General features: G+C 33.2%; 1 pseudogene across 1 annotated transcript; it reads right to left on the bottom strand.

Annotated features, from left to right (window-relative positions):
- Positions 1-1,097: 1,097 nt before the first annotated feature.
- On the bottom strand, positions 1,098-2,406 carry LOC307187104 (transcription initiation factor IIB-like; annotated as a pseudogene). Its single transcript has one exon. The product of its transcript is annotated as a transcription initiation factor IIB-like (transcript).
- Positions 2,407-25,553: the final 23,147 nt, after the last annotated feature.

Genomic DNA, 25,553 nt, shown 5'->3' with positions numbered 1-25,553 from the left:
TAAGCAAAATTTATACTCTTAAATGTGTCTTTTCCCCATACATTCTATGCTATCTCAACTACCCACCCTTTCCACCCATTCTATCCTATCCTTTTTAATCATCAACCTTATTATTGTCTGGTTTAATTGTCCTGTATTTGTTTTACAGAAATGATCAAAGATATGACTACTTTCTTATTTTTCTTCTAATAAAAAGCTAACACACTATAAATTCCCTTTTGTGCTTTACTTTTTTTTTAAACTAACAATATATTCTAGAAATTATTCCCTACCAGTTCAAACAGATCTTTTTATAGATGAATATTTCTACAGTACATAGATATACCATAGTTTATTCAATCAATATCTTGTGAATGGGTGCTTAGGCTGTTTGCAATATTTTGCAATTACAAATATTGCTGTGATGAATATATTGGAAATACCTATTTTCATATTGTTAGAGGCACGTTTTCAGGATAAATTCCCAGAATTGGAATGCTAGTTAAAATCTAAATGTACATATAGTTTTGTTACATATTCACAAATTCCTCTTCAAACTTGCATTCCCATCAGTAACATATGAATATCTGTTTTCTAAAGTATTGTCGACAGAATATGTTTCCATATATCACTTTCATATATATATATATATATATATATATATATGTCATTTCAGTGCAAGGCTTACTTGTATTTCTCTAATTATGAGGTAGTTGGCACATCCTGTCATAGGGTGTAGAACCATTTCTACATCTTTATTTGTATTGCCTGTTCTTACCTTTTCTCCATTTTTCCTATGGGGTTCTTGAGTTTTTTTTTTTCCCCTAAAAAATTTAGGACTTATTTTTATATTAGAGATGTTAGTCCTTCATCTGTGATATATATTGCAAATATTTTCTCCAGTTTGTTAGTTATCTTTTTTATTCTGTTGTTTTGCCACACAATAGCCTCTTAAATTAATTTTATGTAATCATTTATCAATAATTTCCTTTATCACATCTTTATTTTGAGTCACTTTTAGAGAACACTTCCCTATATTCAAGTTATAAATGACTCTATTCTTGCTTTCTTTGGAAAATTGTATGGCTGTCTTATTCCTTTTTGCTGTTGTCAATAATTTGTCCTAATATTATGTCCCCTATTTATTGTGTATATAAAAGCTATTGATTTCTAAATATTAATTTTATTACATGCTACCTTGTAAATTATTTTATTATTTTAGTCTTAGGGTTTTTTTGTTTTAGTTTTGAAAAACGTTTTATTCAAGAATTACATAATTTCAAATATGTTCCAAAATACAGTTTCCTAGATTGCTACAAAAGAAAGCATATCCAGTAAGAAATTTAAATCATTAAATATATTTCACTAGTACATACAGAAGGCCAAGCAATTAATATTTAGCCCTGGAATGTGTACCATGTCTTTCATTTTTTCTTATTGAAGGCTCAATCCAGCACTTTGTATAGGCTATGTACAACAGGCAAAGTTCAGTGTTCATAGAAGTCTGACATTAGCTGCTTCAATTTATAGCTGTGGTAGTTTGTCCACAGGGGTGTCAAATTTGAAGTCTGTAGGAAACAGATCTGGGGCCTAAGGATAGATTAGTCTGTAGGACTGTCTGTAACACCAGCAATATCTCCAATTTCTTTTTGGGTCCTTTACTTAGCTGATGCCTGTGAGGCCATGTAAATGGCGGCTCCTGCCACAGATATCGGGCTCCTTCCAGGAACCAAGTCCAACTCCACAGCTTTATGGGCTATATGTGTAGCTGCCATCTGTACTTGTTTAGGAAGGCAAAGGTTGGAACAAAACCTGGACATGAAGTCCCCAGTTGTAATCAAATCCACACTGGTTTCTAAAGCTTTCAAAATAAGTTTAAAACATCGACCAATTTCTTTCTTAGAAATTTGTGATATAGCACGTATTTCTTTAAATGTCCTAGGAACTCCTTCCTGTCTGCAGGCAATATAGAGACAAGCAGAAGCTATGGCATCATTAGCCCTTCCCTTCAGGCTCTTCTGTTCATATGCTTGCTTGAATAGATTATTTGTTCAACCAACTATATTTCGAGGGAGGTTGATTCTGTCTGCCATGGTAGTGATTTCTTTGAATGCATTCATCATCGCCCGATCAGAACTACTTATGGTTCTCTTATTCTGGTACTTAGAATTACCACATTCATCCAAACTTGCAGCTCCTGTACCCTTGCCATTCATAGTAGACAAATCTCCATCACTCAGAAGAGGATTCTGAGAATCTCCACCTCGAGATGGATCTTTTGTTGCTACAACCAGACCACATTCAGGACAGATCATATCACCAGCTCTGTAGTCCTCCACAAAGATCGCATCTGGATGGTTTGGACATGTGACTCTTGGAAGAGCATCCAAACGGCTGGTAGATGCCATCTTCATGGACACTGCGGTTCCAGCCACCAGGTACAACAGACGCAGTGCAGACACGAAGAGATTGTATAGTCCTAGTTTTTAATATTGAGTTTCTGGGATTTAACATAAATTCTTAGGATATATAAACTTATTTCATATAAACTGAGACTGTTTATTTCTTGTTTTATAATTCTTATTATTCTAATTGATATATTTTGTCTAACTGTATTGGCTAATGCCTCCAGAAAGTGTTGATCCTTAACAGGCACTGGTTCCTTGTTCCTAATCTTAGTGGAAATGCAGTTAGTATTCACATGTTACATAAGATGATGGCTTTAAGATTTAGAATATATTATATATATTCTGTTAGAATATATTTAGAGTATATATCTTATCCTTACACACACACACACATTTCTACTTATTTGAAGATTTTTTTCCAGAAATAGGATTTAAATTTTGTCAAAAACTTTATATCTATGAATATGGTAGATTATATTCATAATTTGACAATATTAAACAAATCTTGCATTTCTGGAATAAATTACATTTGGTCATGGTAAATCATTTTCATAATATGATATTGGGTTTATTAACTTATATTTAATACTATGCATTGATATTTCATAAGTAATATTCTTTTTCTGGTACTGTTTTTACTAGGTTTGCTTATGAATGTAACACTTCATAAAAATTATAGGAAGATTTCCTTTAATTTCAATACTCTGAACCAATTTATGGAACATCGCAACTATTGGGTTTCTGAAGATTTTGTAGATTTTTCCCTTTGAATTCATATGGCCTGACTTTGGCAGGGGAGTGGGGGTAGCTCCTTTCCTACCCACTTTTTCTCTTTTACTGTTGTTTTCTACAGACATTAGTAAACTTAAGCTTTTTATCTCTAAAGAGGATGGCTTTGGTAAATTGTATTTCCCTATAAATGTATTTATTTGAAGAAGGGTATGAAAGCACTCGTAATTTTTCCCTTTTCCCCATTTCAATACCTAGTTTCACCTTGCCATTTCTGTTTTGTAAGTTTGTTTTTCCTTACTTTTCTTAAGTTAGCTAATGTTCTTTGGTAAAATTTTTCACACAAAATCAATTTTCTCCATGTCATTCATCCCTGTTTTTATATTAAAATCCCTCATCTTACTTAGCATTGGGGGTTTTTTAGGTTACTTTTTCTAGTTTTTTTTTAAAGAAAACTGGGAATCTAATTAATTTATTTTCATTTATGTTCATTTTCACTGATAAAAACATTTAGGGCTATGACTGTTTGGTCTGATTGTTGCTTTAAATGACTCCCATGTATTTTGATATGTAGAATATTCATCAGTAATATTTCTAAGAATTTTTTTATTTTTAGTGTTAGGTTACACTTTAGCCCAATAATTATCTAATAGAAAGCTTTAAAACTTCAAGATGGAATGGCCTTTTATGTTGTTAATAACTTGTAGTGTTATATCACTGTGATCAGAAAGTCTGTTTGTAATACTTCTGCTTTAAGGAACATAGTGGTATTTTCTTCATGACAATACATAAAGTTTCATGAACAAATGAGAAGAAGTTATATTCTCTATTTTCATGGTGAAAGTCTATAAATATATATTTAATATTCATAGCATCTACTTATTGATTATATCATTCAGTTCTTATATATCTTTAATCATTTCTCCCTACTTTATCTTTCTTATAATGAGAATGCTGTTAATTTCTGTTATTCATAGTATTTCTATCTATATCTCATTGCTTTTCAAGTTTTTTATTTATAAAGGTGATTGCTATAATATTTGGTGCATTAAAATCTATGTTATATTTTTAATTGTCTCTTTTATTATTAAAAAGTTTGTTGTTACTTTCAATATTTTGTTTAAATTCTAATTTTAAAAAATTATCATTATAACAACCCCAGATTTCCTAGTTTCCAATTCTCAGAATACATTTATTCACACTTTTCTATTTAGCCTTTTAGATTCATTTTTTTTAATATTTAGGGGTTTTGATTTGTTAGCTAAATTTATTTTTTTTCTCTCTTTTACAGGCAAGTTATATCCATGTTGATTTATTGACATAAAAGATAAGTCTTTGGTATTGACTTTGTCATATTATTTTATGGTACAATTATTAAGTGTATTATGATATATCTTTTGCAGTTATCTATATGACTTTTTTCACTCTTTTATTTATTGAAATTTCTTACTTGTGTTTAGGATGGCTTAACGTTTTGTTCTAATAGGTACCTTTGTATGTATACCTCTTAAAACATTCTGTTTTCTAATTTAACTTTTAACAAAACAATTTGTCCATTTAAAATAATGTAATTTACCTCCAATGTTTTACCTAAATGGCAACAACTTCAATACTTCTTTCTTCCTATTTTCTCCTATATTTAATATATAATTCTTGTTTTGTCATAACATGTAACACAAAAAATGACATATTGTATAGCATATAGCATAAATATATATATATATATTTACTTTTTTTCCCACCCTTGTTTTTGTTTTCAATTAAAGCAAATGCTCATGTTTCATCTTTTTGCTGAAGTCTCACCAGTAATTTCTTGCTTCAATGGAACTCTTTGTCTGGTTGATTGCTTGAGGAGGTCTCATGGGTAGAGAATTTCTTGATCATTTGAGTGAAGAAAACATTGTTTTATTGCCTTGACACTTGGAAGACAGCCAAGCAAGATTTCAAGTCACTGAAACAATCTTTTTACAAACAAATTTTATAAAATCCTTCCTCACTGGTGAAATCTGAGTCAGTTTAATTCTCTTGTCCTTTTTAGTTATCTATTATTGTGGCCAGGAGGCCCTGAGGAAATTTTCTTTAACTATAAAGTGTAACAGAATGTCTTTGAAATGTCTAAGAATTGATTGTGGTAGGTCGATTTTCCCTAGTACTTCCTTGGCCTATTGAATATGTAGATACAGGTAGTCTTTGGTTTGGGGGTGGGCGGGGAAGGAGGATTATAGTTTTTGATATAAGTTCTATCCCATTATTTCAGTTGGACTCTCTTTAGAGATTCCAGTTAAATATATGCTGGATCGTTTTTGCCTGTCTTCCATTTCAGGGCTGACCTCTGTCCATTTTTTCTTTCTTTCCTTACATCATTCCTTTGGCTGTTTTGCTGCTTTTCTTTAATTGCCCTTATTAAGTTTTCATTCAGATATATTTGATTGTACTTGATTGTAAGAAAACTTACAATTTATTCATTATTTCATATATACTTTTATTTTTTCTTCTATTTATTTTCTGAGTTCAGTCAGCTCTGATTACTTTCCCCCTATTTATATTCCTAATTTCTTTTAATATTCCCCAAATGCTTGGTGGAATATATCTAATTGGTTGTGTAGTTTTAATTTGTAAATTGAATTGATTTCTTTCCTAGTTTCTGGTTACTTTTTATAGGTGAAAATTATTTGATTCTTTGTGACTTATGGTTTAAGGTGTTTAAAAAACACCATCTTCATGAGTATACTTTAACAAAACATGGCTTCTTTTTCTTTTCAGAAAAACTTGCATTTATTTCTAAATATTTTGAAAATAAACAATTGTGACAAATTTACATATAGTTTCTTTTCAATTTCTGTGATTATACTAGTAACGATTCCAATAGATTTCCTGAAAATGTCATTTGCACTTTCTGTACATTACTTACAATGGCATTTTCAGTTGAAATAGTTGGGTTAGATTAAGAAATATCAATGAATTATTTTTAGTCCAAAATCATGGTTCTTTATGGATGATTTTCTAAAGCAGGAGCTGTGGAATGGCAGGGTTCTAAGCTTATGTTTTTGATGTTCCTCATGTTACTTCCTGTATTTTCATGTTACTAAATTTACATATATTTTTTTCAAATAAATATTCATTCTTCCTTTTTACGCTCTGCTCCCCTGAAACTTACATTTCTCCAGATCAGGGATGAATCTCTTCCAGTCCTAATTGACACTGGAGCCACACTTTCAGGGCTCAACACCACTACTATAAAATAGCCCCTGCCTTGGAGTACTAAAATATATAGTTCTAACAGTGGGGATCTCTAATGAACCTAAAGAGGTTCATGTCTCTGAACCTAATCCCTTTTGTTTAGGCACTCTGAGAGATACAAACTCTTTTTTTCCTTATTTCCTCTACTTCTATACATTTATTAGGCTGAGACTTCTTAGGGACGTATCATGCCAGAATTTCTTTCTCCAAAAAGGGGGAATCATTCTTGAATTTGACAGTAGTCATTAAAAGTAACCAACCAGTTGAGTTAAATTACTCTTTGACATTTTATTTGTTCTGCCTCTGAAGGTAATAGAGCTGATTATGGGGGGGGGGGGGAAGCCTGATTATTTGTCCCTATTTATTTAGCTAGTATCCTTCTTATGGACAAAATTTCCAACTGTTAGCTGGTAATATTCACAGAGCACATCCCATCAAGATTCAAACAGATTCCTCAAAAACTCTTCTCAGAACTAAGCAATACCCTATAAGATGCCCTTCAAGGTATTAAGCCCATAATAGAAGATTACAAGACTCAAGGCTTCATTATCCCTTGTACGAGGCCTTGTAACACTTCCCTTTTACTGGTAAGAAAACCTAAGGACTAGGAGTGGAGGTTCCTTCAGGACTTTCAAGCAATAAGCAGCCCTGTTATCCCTTGATACCCTGTTGTTCCTAACCCTCATAATTATTAACATCCATTCCCATCAGAAGTAAATTCTTCACTATAATTGATTTATGCAGTACCTTCTTTAGTATTCCAGTTGATAAATTTAGCCAATACTTTTTGCCTTCATTTAGGAAGAAAAACAATTCACCTGGACAGCAATCCCTCAGGGTTTGACTCAGAGGCCTTCTCATTTCTTGAAAATCATGAAGACTTATCTGTATGATAGAAAGTTCCCTAGGGGTCCTATTTGTTGCAATATGAGGATAATTTGTGTCCTTCTCAAGCTTCCTCACAGCAAGAAAGCACCTAAATGCTAAAGTTTTTAGCCTTAAAGGGACAAAGAAAACTTGCAGTTTGCCCAATCTAGGTTTAATATTTAGGGCAGCTGACATCCGAACAAGGCCTGCACTTAGATCCAGATAGACTTAAGGGTGTCCTAAACTTCCCAAAATCCAAATTAAGTGCCAAATGTGAGGATTTCTCAGGCTACTTGGTTATTGTTGAAATTAGATTCCAAGTATCTCTGTTGTGGCCAAACTTCTGTATGTTTTACTCAACAATAACAACCTTGACCCAACTTGATGGGCAGAGCAGGATGACATAGCCTTTAAGGCCTTAAAGGAGAGTTTGATGAACCTACTTGCCCTTGGGCAGCCCAATGATCTTATTTCCTTTTTCTTTTGTGTATATGAAAAGGAAGGGAATGCCCTTGAAGTACTCACCCAAAAACATAGGGACCACCATCAACTCATAGGGTATTACAGCCAGTAACTGGACTTTGTGGCACATGGATACCCCCTTGCCTTAGAGGCATTAGAGCCACAGCCCTTTTGGTTAAGACAACTGAGAAAATTGTTGTGGGTTCCCCTTTAACCATTTTTGTACCTCATGCAGTAAAAGCTCTTTTTTTTTTTTTTTGCGCTACGTGGGCCTCTCACTAAGTGTGGCCTCTCCAGACGCGCAGGCTCAGCGACCATGGCTCACGGGCCCAGGTGCTCCGCGGCATGTGAGATCTTCCCGGACCGGGGCATGAACCCGTATCCCCTGCATCGGCAGGCGGACTCTCAACCACTGCGCCACCAGGGAAGCCCAGTAAAAGCTCTCTTAAATTCTCATCATACTCAATATTTCTCAGCCAGTTGCCTCAGCTCCTATGAAGCCTTTGTTAACTCTTCTTCATGTAACTTTTATGTTGTAATACCTTAACCTTGTTACCTCCATCACTGATGAAGTCCCTCCCAACTGCTTCAAGTTGACTGACCACCTCCTGAGTATTCATGATGATCTGCAGGAAGCTACTTTGGGTAACACTGACTTCTCATGGTTCACTGATGGTTCTTATTTAAAAGGTGACAATGGCAAACATTGTACTGGGTATGCTATTGCTACTCCTTTTGATGTTATTAAGGCAGCCTCTTTATCTACAGCTCCTTCAGCCCAACAGGCTGAATTATACACTGTGATACTGCAGAAATACAAAAAAATTTTAGAAAATAGTATGAACAGTTATGTGCAACAAAATGGACAATGTAGAAGAAATAAACAAGTTTCTAGAAACATATAGCCCACCAAAACTGAATCAAGAAGCAATAGATGATTTGAACAGACCCATCACTAGAAGTGAAATAGAATCTGTAATAAAAAAAATACTAAAATAAAAATAAATAAAAAATAATTTAAAAATAAATAAAAATTAAAAAGAAAAATAAACAAAACTCCTTGCAAACAAAAGTCCAGGACCAGAGGGCTTCACTGGGGAAATCTACTAAACATACAAAGAAGAACTTATATCTATCCTTCTCAAACTTTTCCAAATGACTGAAGAGAGGGAACACTCCCAAAGTCATTCTATGAAGCCACCATCACCCTGATATCAAAGTCAGACAAAGACAGAACTAAAATAATTACAGGCCAATATCTTTGATGAATATAGATGCAAAATCATCAACAAAATATTAGCAAACTAAGTCCAACAGCACATAAAAAGGATCATACACCATTATCAAATTGGATTCATCACAAGGTCACAAGGATGGTTCCACACAGACAAGTCAATCAATGTGATAAACCACAACAACAAAAGAAAAGACAAAAACCACATGATCATATCAATAGATGCAGAAAAAGCATTTGATAAAATTCAACATCCATTCATGATAAAAACTCTCACCAAAATGATAGAGAGAAAATATATCAACATAGTAAGAGTTATTTATGACAAACCTACAGCCAACACAATACTCAACAATGAAAAGCTGAAAGCCTTCCTGGTAAATTGAGGAATAAGACAAAGATGCCCACTCTCACCACTTCTATTCAACATAGTATTGGATGTCCTAGCTATAGCAATAAGAAAAGAAAAAGAAATAAAATATATCCAAATAGGAAGAGAAGATGTAAAACTGGCATTATGTGCAGATTACATGATACTCTATACAGAATACCATAAAGACTCCACACAAAAACTATTAGATCTTATAAATGAATTCAGCAAGGTAGCAGGATGCAAAATTAACATACGGAAATCCATTACATTTCTTTACACTAACAATGAAATATCAGAAAGTAAAAAAAAAAAAAAACCTGTTTAAAATCGCATCGAGAAAAAAAAAAAAAACTCTAACCAAGGAGGTGAAATGTATAATTCTCAGCATATAATTCTCTTATATGCTGAGAATTATAAAACACTGTAAAAAAATCAAAGATGATTCTTTGGAAATTAAAAGAGATCCTATGCTCTTGGACTGAAGAATTGATATGGTTAAAATGGCCATCCTACCCAAAGCAACACACGGATTTAACACGATCCCTATCAAATTACCCCTGACATTTTTCACAGAACTAGAAAAAATAATCCTAAAATTTATATGGAACTATAAAAGACCCAGAATTGCCAAAGCAATCCTGAGGAAAAAGAACAAATGTGGAAGTATAACCCTTCCAGACTTCAGACAATAGTGCAAAGCTACAGTAATCAAAACAACATGTTATTGGCACAAAAACAGACATATAGATCAATGGAGCAGAATAGAGAGTCAGAAATAAACCCACACATCTACAGTCAATTAATCTTCAACAAAGGAGGCAAGATTATACAATGGAGAAAAGGGAGTCTCTTCAGCAAGTGGTGTTGGGAAAGGTGGACAGCTGCACATAAATCAATGAAGTTAGAACATTCCCTCATACCGTATATAAAAATAAACTTAAAATGGCTTAAAGACTTAAATATAAGACAAGACACCATAAAATTCCTAGACGAGAACATAGGCAAAATATTCTCTGATATAAACCATCACAGTATTTTCTTAGGTTAGTCTGTCTCCCAAAGCAAAAGAAATAAAAGCAAGAATAAACAAATAGGACCTAATCAAACTTATAAGCTTTCAACAGTGAAAGAAACTGTAAACAAAATGAAGAGATAGCCTATGGACTGGGAGAAAATATTTGCAAACGATGTGACCTACAAGGGATTAATTTCCAAAATATATAAACAGCTCATACAACTCAATATCAAAAAAACATACATCACAATTTTAAAAATGGGCAGAAGACATAAATAGACATTTCTACAAAGAAGGCATACAGATGGCCAACAGGCACATGAAAAGATGCTCTACATCTTACTACATTACTAGAGAAATGCAAATCAAAACTACAAATGAAGTATCACCTCGTACTGGTCAGAATGCCCATCATCAAAAAGCTACAAATAGTAAATGCTGGAGATAGTGTGGGGGAAAGGGAACCCTCCTACACTGTTGGTGGGAATGTAAATTGGTGCAGCCACTATGGAAAACAGTACGGAAGTTCCTTAAAATAGTAAAAATAAAGTTACCATATGATCTAGGAATCCCACCCCTGGGCATATATCTTGAAAAGACAAAAACTCTTAATTCAAAAAGATACATGCACCCCAGTTAGTTCATAGCAGCACTATTTATAATACCTAAAACATGGAAGCAACACAAGTGCCCATCAACAGATGACTGGCTTAAGAAGATTTCATATACATATATATATGCTACCATGGAATATTAATCATAAAAAAGAACATGTTGCAGCAACATGGATGGATCTAGAGATTATCATACAAAGTGAAATAAGTCAGACAGAGAAAGGCAAATATCCTATGATATCACTTATATGTGGAATCTTAAAAATAGTACAAATGAACTTATTTACAAACCAAACAGACTCACAGACATAGAAAACAAATTTACAGTTACCAAAGGGGAAGGAGGCGATAAATTAGAAATATGGGATTAACAGATACACACTACCATATATAAAAACGATAAGCAATAAGGATTTACTGTACAGCCCAGGGAACAATATTCAAGATCTTGTAACAGCCTATAATGGTAATATAGGTAATATATATATAACTGAATCACGCTGCTGTATACCTGAAACTAATACAATATTATAAATCGATCATACTTCACTGAAAATGAATAAATTTTTAAAAAAGACAATTGGCAAAATTTGTAGAGACCCTCCAAATACCTTGGCCAAAAGCATTGCCATTGGTCTTTCTAAATTTCAGACCTACCACTTGCAGAACTTATAAATTCTCATCCTTTGAGATAGTCACAGGATTCCCGATGCACTTGGCTCCTGCTTCTTTTGACCCACAACTGATAAAAGGACAGATATTCCAATATTTCAAAGGCCTAATTGCTTCTATTAAAAATAACTATACTTTAACAGAGCAATCTTTTCACAATGCACTTTCTGGAGACAAAGTCCTTAAGCATCCCACCTTGCAACCTGGAGACTTCCTCTACTGGATAAAGCACCTCCAGATAAATTATCTTCAACCTCATTGGAGAGGACCCTATCAGGTACTACTAACCAACCCTTGTGTCACCAAACTCTAAGGAACAGTCTCTTGGATTCCCATGACAAACCTAAATAAAGCACTGAACATTGACTGGATCTGCACATCATCTGGTGATCTGAAAGTAAAAATTTCCCGGAATTGAAGCAGATGACACCTAACAAGACAACTTTCTCAAGATACCTGGAACAGGCCTGTTAGAAGTTTGTCACCAGATCTTAATGATTATATAATGCTTCAGATGATCTCCAATGTTTACGATCTTGATAACATATGGACTTTAGATTAAAAGTGCTATTCCTTCTTGTGACTCCAATAGGTTTCCAATCTGTGTACTTTCCCTCCAACTTGAAACATTACATCCAGAAAAGATCTTTCTTGGCATGGAGAAAAGGCCACTGAAACTAGAACATCTGACTCTTGATCAGCAGTGTTTTCAGAGAAAGATCTTGATCAAACGAAGAAAATATTTTTAAAAATAATAATAAACAGAAACCTCAGTTAAATAGAGTCACAAGACCAGAGAGACCTGAAAGCTCTCTCTGCCTGTGATGATAGCAGAACCCAACAGGGAGAAGAAAGACTCCTCTTCTTTCCTGGCAAGAACTCAGCCAATGAAAAGGCATGGACTCTTTTTTACTATGGCCCTCTCAACTTCTTTTTCTTCTCTATAAAAGCGTTCTCCTTCTCTTGCTGTGTGGAGCCTTACATGTGGCTTGCCAGGTGGCAGACCCCAAATTGTACTTCTCTGCTAATCCTGAATAAACCCATCTTTGCTACAGAGATATCTGGCAGTCTATTTATTTCAGGTCAACATTTCTAGCTTCCAATTTTTTATAAAAATAGATACACTGAATTTTACTCTTTTTTTTAACCAAAAGTCTATATTCTCCATTGCATCTTCTTAGTTCCTCCTGCTATATGAATAGTGCCAAAACTAGCAGGCTAGTCAATTTTTAATCCTACAAAAGAAATACAGCAGAGTTGAGAAACATATATTGTTTCTTCTACTTTGGCTCTTTGTTTCTTTAGCAGTAGATCTGCACCACCATTATGTGTGTATATTTTAACTTTCATTGGTTTCTGCCTGTATATACGAATATCATCATTTCAACAGTCAGGTTTCTAACTGTTCTAACACTTTTTTTTTTCTAACTGTTCTAACAGGTTTCTAACTGTTCTAACACTTTTACATTTAAATAAATACAAAAATCCAAGGAAATCTTAGAGAAATGCTTTTCTTGGAGGAAGAAAAGCTTGAGGAGCATAAGGTAGTTTTCCAAAGCAAATGTTATCTGGTCAGCTGCAAGAAGCTGAACACAGCTGTCTATGGTCAAAGAAAACGCTAACCCGTGACAGCCTCAGATATCCTTCAGATGCTTAGGTACTTCCAGAATCCTGGGCGAGTTCAGCATGCAATGGAGATGTTAGTAAAAGTGAAGTTGGTAACTTAATGCAATGTGAATACCAGAAGCCAGAGATAGAAGCAAGTCCGTCATGAGAGCAGACAAAAGCCAATAATGAAAGGATTGAGTGGCTGATATTGTCCTGAGTTTGAAACAAATGAGTTCCCATTATCAGACATAGCAAGACAAAGTCAATTTCCCTGGGAAGTTGAACTTAAACAATAGAGCTTGGCTAGAGGCCAGTTTTATACTAACTGATGCTCTTTACATTACAAAAAAAGTATGGTTTAAAAGAGCCATTGTCCTTTCTGGGTTTTTAGGAGGCTTCTTTCTAATAAAGTGCAGGGACTCTAAGCTGTTGAGAGGAAGGAACTGGTCAAGGTCCAACAATTAGCAAATAACAGCTTTAGAACTAGAACCTGGATTTTCTAATACCTGAGTTGTTCTGTAATTCACTACAGTTCTTTAGTGTTGATGCTCTAGGAATACAAGAAGCAGGCAAACAATTTTCATATTTACTATAACAATTATAAATGTTTATGCACACAACATAGAAGCACCTCAAAACATAAGGCAAATACTAACAACCATGAAAGGGGAAATTGACAGTAACACAATGATAGTAAGGGACTTTAACACCCCACTTACACCAATGGACAGATCATCCAAACAGAAAATAAATAAGGAAACACAAGCTTTAGATGACACAATAGACCAGATAGATTTAAATTGATATTTACAGAACATTCCACCTGAAAGTGGCAGAATACACTTTCTTCTCAAGTGCACATGGAACATTCTCCAGGATAGATCACATATTGGGTCAAAAATCAAGCCTCAGAAAATTTAAGAAAACTGAAATCACATCAAGCATCTTTTCTGACAACAACACTATGAGATTGGAAATCAGTTACAGGAAAAAAAACTGTGAAAAACACAAATACATGGAGGCTAAACAGTGTGCTACTAAATAACCAAGAGATCACTAAGAAATCAGAGAAGAAATAAAAAAATAAATAGAAAAAATTACAATGAAAACACCACGACCCAAAACCAATGGGATGCAGCAAAAGCAGTTCTAAGAGGGAATTTTATAGTAATTCAATCTTACCTCAAGAAACAAGAAAACTCTCAAACAATCTAACCTTACACCTAAAGCAACTAGAGAATGAAGAACAAAGAAAACCCGAAGTCAGTAGAAGGAAAGAAATCATAAAGATCAGAGCAGAAATAAAAGAAATAGAAATGAAGAAAACAATAGCAAAGATCGATAAAAATAAAAGTTGGTTCTTTGAGAAGATAAACAAAACTGATAAACCCTTAGCCAGACCCATCAAGAAAAAAAGGGAGAGGATGCAAATCGATAAAATTAGAAAAAGGAGAAATCACAATTAACACCACAGAAATACAAAGAATTATACTACTACTACTAACAACTATATGCCAATAAAATGGACAACCACGAAGAAATGGACACACACTTGGAAAGGTACAATTTTTCAAGACTGAACCAGGAAGAGTTAGAAAATATAAACAGACCCTATCACAAGTAATGAAATTGAAACTGTAATTTAAAATCTTCCAACAAACAAAAGTCCAAGACCAGACAGCTTTACAGGAGAATTCTATCAAACATTTAGAGAAGAGCTAACACCAATCCTTCTCAAACTCTTCCAAAAAATTGCAGAGGGATGAACACTCTCAAATTCATTCCACGAAGCCAACATCACCTTGATACCAAAACCAGAAAAAGATATCACAAAAAAAGAAAATTATAGACCAATATCACTGAGAAACATAGATGCAAAAATTCTCAACAAAATACTAGTAAACAGAATCCAACAACATTTTAAAAGGATCATACACCATGATCAAGAGGGATTTATCCCAGGAATGAAAGGATTCTTCAATATACGTAAATCAATGTGATATATATTATCAAATTAAGGAATAAAAACCATATGATCATCTCAATAGATGCAGAATACACTTTTGACAAAATTCAACACCGATTTATGATAAAATTGCTCAAGAAAATGGGCATAGACATACCTTACCATAATACAGGCCACATATGACAAAGCCACAGTAAATATCATACTCAATGGTTTAAAACTGAAAGCATTTCTACTAAGATTAGGAAGAAGACAAGGATGGACACTCTCACCACTCTTACTCAACGTAGTTTTGGAAGTTTTAGCCACAGCAATCAGAGAACAAAAGAAATAAAAGGAATTCAAATTGGAAAAGAAGAAGTAAAACTGTCACTGTTTGCAGATGACATGATACTATACATAGAGAATCTAAAGATGTCACCAGAAAACTACTAGAACTAATCAATGAATTTGGTGAGGTTTCAGGACACAAAATTAATGCACAGAAATCTCTGGCATTCCTATACACTTACAACGAAAAATCTGAAAGAGAAATTAAGGAAACAATCCTGTTTACCAAAGCAACAAAAAGAATAAAATACCTAGGAATAAACCTACCTAAGGAGACGAAAGACCTGTATGCAGAAAACTATAAGACACTGATGAAAGAAATCAAAGATGATGTAAACAGATGGAGAAATATACCATGTTCTTGGATTGGAAGAATCAATATGGATTGGAAGAATCAATATTGTGAAAATGACTATACTACCCAAAGCAATCTACAGATTCAATGCAATCCCTATCAAACTACCAATGGTATTCTCCACAGAATTAGAACAAAAAATTTTACAATTTGTATGAAACAAAAAAGACCCTGAAGAGCCAAAGCAATCTTGAGAAAGAAAAATGGAGCTGGAGGAATCATGCTCTCTGACTTCAAACTATAATATAAAGTTATAGTAATCAAGGCACTATAGTACTGGCACAGAAACAGAAATATAGTTCAGTGGTACCGGATAGAAAGCCCAGAGATAAACCCACGCACGTATGGTCAACTAATTTATGACAAAGGAGGCAAAAACCTACAATGGAGAAAAGACAGCCTCTTCAATAAGTGGCGCTGGTAAAACTGGACAGCTACATGTAAAAGAATGAAATTAGAACACTCCCTAACACTGTACACAAAAATAAAGTTCAAATGGATTAAAGATCTAAATGTAAGACAGGACACTATAAAACTCTTAGAGGAAAACATAGGAAAAACACTCTTTGACATAAACCACAGCAAGATCCTTTTTGACTCACCTTCTAGAATAATGAACATAAAAACAAAAATAAAGAAATGGGACCTAATTAAACTTAAAAGCTTTTGCACAGCAAAGGAAACCATAAACAAGAAGAAAAGACAACCCTCAGAATGGGAGAAAATATTTGCAAATGAAACAATGGACAAAGGATTAATTTCCAAAATATATAAACAGCTCATGGAGCTCAATATCAAATAAACAACCCAACTGAAAAATGGGCAGACTTAAATAGACATTTCACCAAAGAAGACATACAGATGGCCAAGAGGCACATGAAGGGATGCTCAACATCACTGGCTATTAGAGAAATACAAATCAAAACTACAATGAGGTATCACCTCACACTGGTCAGAAAGGCCATCATCAAAAAATCTAGAAACAATAAATGCTGGAAAAGGTGTGGTGAATAGGGAACCTTCCTGCACTGTTTGTGGGAATATTAATTGATACAGCCACCATGGAGAACAGTATGGAGATTCCTTAAAAAACTAAAAAAATAGAACTACCATATGACCCAGCAATCCCACTACTGGGCATATACCCTGAGAAAACCAAAATTCAAAAAAGACATACACCACAATGTTCACTGCAGCACTATTTTCAATAGCTAGGACATGTAACTAACTTAAATGTCCATTGACCGATGAATGGATAAAGAAGATTTGGTACATATATATACAATGGGATATTACTCAACCATAGAAAGGAACAAAACTGAGTTATTTGTAGTGAGGTGGATGGACCTAGAGTCTGTCATACAGAGTGAAGTTAAGTCAGAAAGAGAAAAATACCATATGCTAATGCATGTAAATTGAGCCTAAAACAAATGGTACTGATGAACCTAGTGGCAGGGCAGAAATAAAGATGCAGACATAGAGAATGGACTTGGGGACATGGGGGGAGTGGGGAGGGGAAGGTGGGGCAAAGTGAGAGTAGCACTGACATATATACACTACCAAATGTATAATAGTTAGCTAGTGGGAAGCAGCAGCATAGCACAGGGAGATCAGCTTGGTGCTTTGCAATGACATAGAGCTGAGGGATAGGGAATGTGGGAGGGAGTTTCAAGAGGGAGGGGATATATGCATGCAAATGGCTGATTCACTTTGTTGTACAACAGAAGCTAACACAGCATTGTGAAGCAATTATACTCCAATAATGATGTATAACAAATAATAAAATAAAATAAAAATACTGAAAAAAACAATGAAAGTAACCCAAAGTATGGTACAAAAATTTAAATTGACCACTCCAAATAATAAAATTAGTATAGACTTCTCCTTCCTCTCCACCAGCTTTCCATTTCAGATGAAACAGTCTTTAAATAATATAAAAAGGAAAGTATATAATAGGTGGAAGAAATATAGGGTTTAGTTTATTATCTTAGAAGAGGGGAAGGTTTTCTAAGCATGATAACAAAACCCAGAAACACAGAGGGAAAGATTTTTTAATTGTCTGCATAAAAATATCTGTATGAATAAAATACCATGACCAGCATCAAAAGACAAAAAATAAATAGTATATGAAACACATCTGACAAGGAATAGTTAGGCTTTTTGATTGTTTGTTTTCACTATAGAAATAGTTATTATAAACCAATTTGCTAGAAAAATGATGAATAACAACACGCAGTTCATAAAATAAAAATAAAGGTGGAGTAGGATGATAGCTAATAAATACAGGAAAAGAAAGCTAATCCTACTGAGAAAACAAGCAGAATAAATTAAAAAAAAAAAAAACTAGGGGAAAAGGTTAACAAGGGAAACTCTCACATTGGCACATACTGATTATTTTGATAGCAGTAATTCTGTTTATCCCTTAGTGTGGCTATACAGTTTGAAGATATGTTTTGGGAGTGACACCTCTCTTACAATATTGCACCAGATGGGTTATGTACAACTCTTTGCAGAGTATGGTTTGATCTCACAATTGTTGCTATTTTACCAGTTATGCACGATCTAAGAAATTTAAACACTTGTCTGTTTTCCATATTAGAAATCTCACAGTGTTCAAAAAACCCTAAATGACAATAAGCAGTATTCACTACTTTCATCTGATGCTACATGGCCTCGCTAACCTAAATTCCCCCAAACTGTAACCTCAGAATAATTCAGGTCCCTTCTGGAACTTGGGGTCTCTGAATTGGGTAGTGTCTTAGTTGTTCTATTAATGAAACATTTACTGCTTATTTTTTCAGATAATATCCTGTAGCCATTCTGACTCAAGCAGAATTTTCACATATTAATATCAGTTGCAATCTTTATCCTATAGAAAAATATACTGCAATTATTTCAGAAAGTTTAGTGACTGAGGAAAAGAGCTTCCAGATTTTGGCCAGTACTTCTAATACAGACTTCTCCAACTTTCCTCTAATGTCTATACTTACACAGATAAATAAAGAATACTTATACCCGAAGTGAAGAAGATTGGTGGAGAATATCATATTAGAATCTAGGTGGAATAGTGCTCTAATACAGATGAAACTGGATTGAGAAAAATCTTCCCAAGGTTAGATTTGTGGTAGTCCTATGCATATAAGGAAAAACCCATTGCATCATGCAACAAAAGAAATTATATACCTAATATAGAGAAACATGAATGGTATCATCAGGAAAACTTGGCTACTGTAGTCTCTTTCTACAACTTCAAAAATACTATGTGAAATATTATTACATTTCCCCACCCACCTGCTCTTATCTAATAATTCCAAAGAAAAGGATATAAAAATTCTGTAAAAGAAAACAAAAATCTATACAAAACAAAATCTGGAGAGGATGAAGGAACGCTTGATAAAACTGTAGTATTCTGGGGTGGTTATTCCTGAAATCAATAGGACAGAGGTAGTAGAACTTCTGAGTGGTTTTACATAATAGTAATTTGCATTTTTTCATAACCTATTTACTCATAACATTAGGAGTCATAAGTTATTTTGATATTTTGACTTTTAGTCATAAGTCAATAAGTTATAAGAAAATGCTATCTAGGAAAACAGATTTGTACTAGGTCTAAAATTGTTAATAATTGGGGGTTTTGAAAGTTTTGAGAACTGCTCACAGCACTCTCAGATCCAGCATAAACTTTGAGAAGGAAATTTATCCATGTACAAATGGAAAATTCATGCAAAGGGAATTCCACTGATCAAGTCTCTCATCACGTATGGGAAGCGAAAAAAAAATGGAACTCAGAAGATAGATCCTGAAAAACTAGAGAGAAAAAGAGCAGCTGAGGATCAGAAAAGCACACTTCTAAAAAATAATCCACTGTTGTATTGTCCAATTCATTTGCTAAAGAAACAAAAAAATCCTTATTGCTCACAGATGTAAGCAGGTAATCGTTTTATATCTCCAGAATGTAATAAGACATGCCCTTTATGAAACAGACATGGAAAGTCACAAGAAAAGTGTAGCTGAGATCAAAATATCATAATATGAAAGGGAAATCAAAATTGATAAGGCAAGGAGCTGGAACTCAAATAGCACTGAGAGTCATACTGAGATGTTGAAGATTAGAATTGCTTCTCTAAAACTAGTATCAGTGAGGGGAAGGGCAAAGGAGAGGTGCTCCCAGAATGTAAAGAAAAGTGTAAATAATTAAAGCATGAACAAGAAGATAATCATAACAGGATGAGATAACAAATAAATTAATGGTATTCCAGGCTCAGAGATCACCACAAATGGAAGAAGTGCTATACAAAACAAATGAACGCCTTAAGAAGTTAACAGAAATTTAAATTCATAAGGACATTTAAAGAAAAACAAAACATGACTACGTACTTTTTATTTCAGAAAACAAATTATTCAGTACCTGAAATGCTCTAAGGACATAAATAAATCAAAGTGGGGAGACATGATTATTTCAATAGATGTTAAAAATACATTTTTAAAAATTCATCAGTTGAAGAATTAAAATGAAAACTCTAGTAAAATTTATTAAACTCTGATTAGGGAAGAAAAAATATCTATATCCTTAACATGGTAAAGATTTATGTCTTAAACTGACACTCAACATCAGTGTAACAATCTAACACACAAGCCATTTCCTTTAGCATGAAGAACAAAATAAAGATACCCATTGATGGCATATTATCATGCTATATGTAATAAATTCAAAGAGGTGATCCATTACACAATTAAATCACGAAAAGTCATTAAGAACCCTGTATACTAGCATTAACATTTGAAAATATATGGGAAAAAAACATGGGAAAATATTTGCAAAGAGGAATCCCAAAACAAGAAATTCAGCTACAAATCTTAACTGTATATTATAAAAAAACAAAATATAAACACTTTACCATGGTTATCTAGATCCTTTATTATGTAATATCTTTATACATCTCCAACATCAGTTTGAGCCTGTCCCGATTTCCCACTGAACTACAGATACATGGGTCACCTTTCCTTTCCTTCAACAAGCTGTTTTCTACCTTCAAGATTTTGCATAGGCTGTTCTCTTTCCCTGGAATTCTTACTATCAGTTATTTATTTAGTACTGCCAACTCTAGCACCAGTTCAAGTTTTCTTTAAATTTTGCATCCTTAGAAAATCTTTCCCAGGACATCCATCAAAATAAAATGTATCCTACCATCATGCATATACATTTTGTGATCTCAGCAACTTGATTTTCACTTTCATAGGTAATTTTTTCATTTGTAATTTCAAATTGTCTCCTACACTCTAAGTGTCATAATGACAGAAATCACAAAGTATGCAGACATTTTATAAATATTGGAAAGAAAAAATGAAAATAATGATATGTGGATAGGAGTACTCAATATTCTTGGATGTTACTCTATACGTCCCTATTGATAAATAAATTTCAGGTACTTTAGATCAAACTCCTGATTAACAAAGTAATTGTGAAGTTCAAAATAATAACAATCAATAATGGCTAAGTTCAGAATAATTCCTAAGGAATCAATAATTGGGAACATGATAAATCATTTAGCAAAAGGTAGATAATTCAGTAAAATGTTGATTTGACAAGAGACTAACCATTTGGGGAAAATATGGTTGATGCTTATACATCAAAATAAATCCTAGTGGAATTAAAATTTTAAACATTAAAAAAAGAAACCAAAAATATATGGAAGAAAACCTAGCTAAATATTTATATTCTCATTGTGAGGAAGTCAATTCTAAGGATGATTTTAATTGTTGCTTAGAATACATTTTTCAATAATTTTAATTTAGAAATGATCAAAATAAAAATACAGTTGAGATAGCATAATTAGGTAAACAGAAAATATACAAAACAAATTATTAATAGCCTTTATATATAAAGCAACGAATAAATCCATAAGTAAAGTGAAAACACACTTTAAATGAAGATAATTGTTAATTTAGCAAACTGAAAATTGTTTTAAAAGAGAGCCACTAGGGCTTCCCTGGTGGCGCAGTGGTTGAGAGTCCGCCTGCTGATGCAGGGGACACGAGTTCGTGCCCTGGTCTGGGAGTATCCCACGTGCCGCCGAGCGGCTGGGCCCATGAGCCATGGCCGTTGGGCCTGCGCGTCCGGAGCCTATGCTCCGCAACAGGAGAGGCCACGACAGTGGGAGGCCAGCATAAGAGCCACTAATTAGCATTTGTTTAAGAGAAAAGGATGATCACATACATGGCTTGTAGAAATATAATATAAATTGATACATGCATTAGTGATATTTAAATACTTCATTTTCTTCCACTCATCACTCCTTCTAAATTCTATTCTTAAGAAACAATCATGGCTATGCTAAAATATTTCCATTTGTTCATAACATTGAAAATTTTCCAAAAAATTGAAACATTTTAATTAAAGATGCATATTTTAGCATTTGTAGATAACAGAATCCTAATTTTCACAGTAAATTTAAAGTCTCAAATAGTAATTTACTTTTTGTTAATATTAATGACTAAAACATAGAGACATGGCTTATTTTATTAATATTTATGATTAATATCACTTTAATTTCTTATAAATTTATTTTACTTATTTACAGAGCAAATCAGCAATAAAAATGAAGCTATTCAGGTGAACATATTATTTATGTCAGCAGTTGAGAATGAATGTTGGAACTTAAAGTCAGCAACCAATTGATTTCTGTATTTATATTGATGACATACTGGTGTGAAAAGTTCTTAATTGTCTACAAGGAAGTACACAAAACAAGCAGCTTTAATGGCAACTCTTATTTTAAGCTCATCAAGAAGTCACAGAATCCTCTTGTACTGGTCCTGATATATGAGATGGTAGTAAAGAATATGATTTTTATACTTTAATCACAAACCTAACCAGAACTTCTATGCTTTACTATTAATAATTTATATAATGATCAGTCTCCTAAAATCAACTCACAAACTGCTTATAATGCCTGAAGTTCAGTTGTTATTATGTAATTATTTCTCGAGTATATCTACTTGCTTTACCTACTATCACTTGTGAAAACGTAGTCACTTTCATGATTTAATGTACGTGACTAGGCTTAAGTTAAAACAAGCTAATAAACAAATACCAGTGCAGAGCAACAATCTTTCAAATCAATGACATTTATATAAAGTACAAAGTACATGCAATAAAGTTTATCCTGAATTCTGCACAAAAATGACTTAGTGTTGCAACATTCAGCAGTGCTAACCTCTGTTTTGTGGCACATGTATGTCTGTGTAGCTGTTTTCTCTTTTAGTTGAAGTTTGAATAATAGATAAAATAAATTTAAAGATTCATAGAGTAAAATTCTAATCTGTTCAAAAATCTTTGAAATAATTTTTCAATTTGAAAAACTATTTATTGGTCATATTCTGGTCTAAGTACTTTTGTGTCTTTGCACATTTGCTAGTAAAAAAATTAAAAAGGAACAATTAACTCTGAAATAATCCTTGAATACACTGGATTCTGTATCTGAAGGACATAGGAACAAAACCTCCTTTTCTTAATTGATTTTGATGTTAAGGAATATATCAAAGAAAACATCAAACTACACATAGCCTGTATTTCTGTCCTTTAAGCAACAGTAATAAATTCACTAGAATAAATGAGAAGTGTAATGACCAATGGACACAGTTTCTTAGAAGAAACTTTGGTATCATTTTTAGTAGTATTCTTTCTCTAATTTTGTTTCCAATTTGTCAACTCCCATCCAACTTTCTAACACAGAGAATACTTTAAAATGTCATAAAAAGTGAGTTAACCTCTTTTGTAAAGCAAGTCAGTTGTCTATATTATGGTCCATATTATACTCCAGGTGTACCTTGCCCAAGATTATCAAGTCACTAGGTTATCAGTGAATACTGTTACAATTGCTAACTCTGATTTGCTATCCAAGGGGGGTAAACACAATCCCTTACCAGAGATTACTTTTTTTTACTTTTCATTGAATCTCAAAATTTAAAAAATCAAAACAAAGCAAGACCTCAATATGTATATCACTGAAGCTCTTACATTTTCATTTTCTAATGATATTTTCATATCTATAATTATCAAAGAATTCCTGGCTTTCAAAAGCACTAGACAATGCAATATTAAAAAAGTACCAGTAACTCCCTTCCAATCTCTTTTTCACAGGATGATTTAATCCTTTCGAAAATTTAACTAACTTGAACTAGAAAAATAATGTAATTATTCTGGGTAGAAAAAGAGTTGAAAGGAATTCAAGTTCTATTTCTGCTCTTAAAAACAATATCATCTCAGGTTAAGAAATTGAACATGCAGAGTCCTTTGCTCATTAGGCTGATAGTCTTTCTTAAGGGTCTCCAGAAGCTAAAAGCAAGGGCATTGAGCAACAAAGAATTCACTAAGAGACAAAAACTCTATCTCAAAATTTGTGTGCAGCAAAGCCTAAGAAGCATGGTTTCTACTAGCTATATATAACTACCTAATACTATCCATTTATTTGGGCATAGCTAGTGACTAAAATTCTACTTGTATGTAGGTGTAGTAAGAAAAGATACTTTAAACTTCTTTGGCAGAATCATAAAAGAAGAAAATATGTTTTCTCAGGAGAAATAGACTTGGGCTCAATGGTGAGGAAAGTTTCCTTTCATCCACTGAAGAGAGACAAAAATCTACAGTCTGTTTATCATTAAAACATATTCATTAACTATATTTTGATAAGTCAAGGTTACTATATACTTCATTAGAGAAAGAGAAAGAGAAAGAGAGAGAGAGATTGAGAGAGACTTAGAAAGAAAAAAAAATTGGATATCCAGAAATCTCTCCTTGCTTTCCAAAGAAAGATGCAAATGAACTTACTGTCTTTTGTTTTGTTGACCTAGAAAATGAACATAATATGAGGCTTCTTCTGATTTCCTTATTGGTGAATTTCAAAATACACATTGGGCACAGCAATGTCTTTCCTGTAAATCTGTTTTGTTTTGTTAGAGACCATTCTCTTGTTACATCTTATCTCTGAAGACAGAAAGTTTCTTGACTTCCCATGTATCTAGGTCTTAATAAGCAACTCTATCTCTCACCTTCCAGTGTGATTGAAACCAGGTTGTTTTTCATTAAGTTAAAACTTGGAAAAATCAATTTCTCAATTCTTTGCAGTTTGCTATCTTATTGGACAGATGATCTTGAGCAGAATGTGTCACAATCACATACTTTAAGTATTTAATCTCAGGAGATTTCCCATCAACAAAGTACAGAGAGAACACTGGTTCTTGGAGATAGAAAATATCGCCAAATAATAATAATTTACCTTTGTCAATTCTAAGTTTTACTGAAAGTACAGTCATAGGAATATAAACAAATTATCTGAAACCAACTTAGAGGTTTTCTTTCTCTGAAAAATAATATTAAAAAGAACAACACTTTACACTGATAAATAGGCACATTAAATACCTTACTTAAGCTCCTGTTAAAATGATGTTATATGATTTTAAAATGTCTAAATTAAAGATATTGTACAACTGATATTGTTTTAAACACAATAAAATAATGGATACAGTTTTTTACATAGTTTTATAATAATATGTTAATAGTGTAATTAATTTGCATTCTTTATTTTCTTTTAATTTGATTTTCTTGGATTAGTTTTACTAATCCAAGTAGTAAAACTCACTTCTTACTTTAAAAATTTTTGTAACTGAGCTGCAGTTAAGTTTTAGAGATTGGAATTAAA

Source organism: Stenella coeruleoalba (genome assembly GCF_951394435.1).
Source record: "Stenella coeruleoalba genome assembly, chromosome: 5".
NCBI classification, from domain to species: domain Eukaryota; kingdom Metazoa; phylum Chordata; class Mammalia; order Artiodactyla; family Delphinidae; genus Stenella; species Stenella coeruleoalba.
The sequence above is the reverse complement of the archived record's forward strand: the minus strand, read 5'-3'. Positions and strand labels throughout refer to the sequence as shown.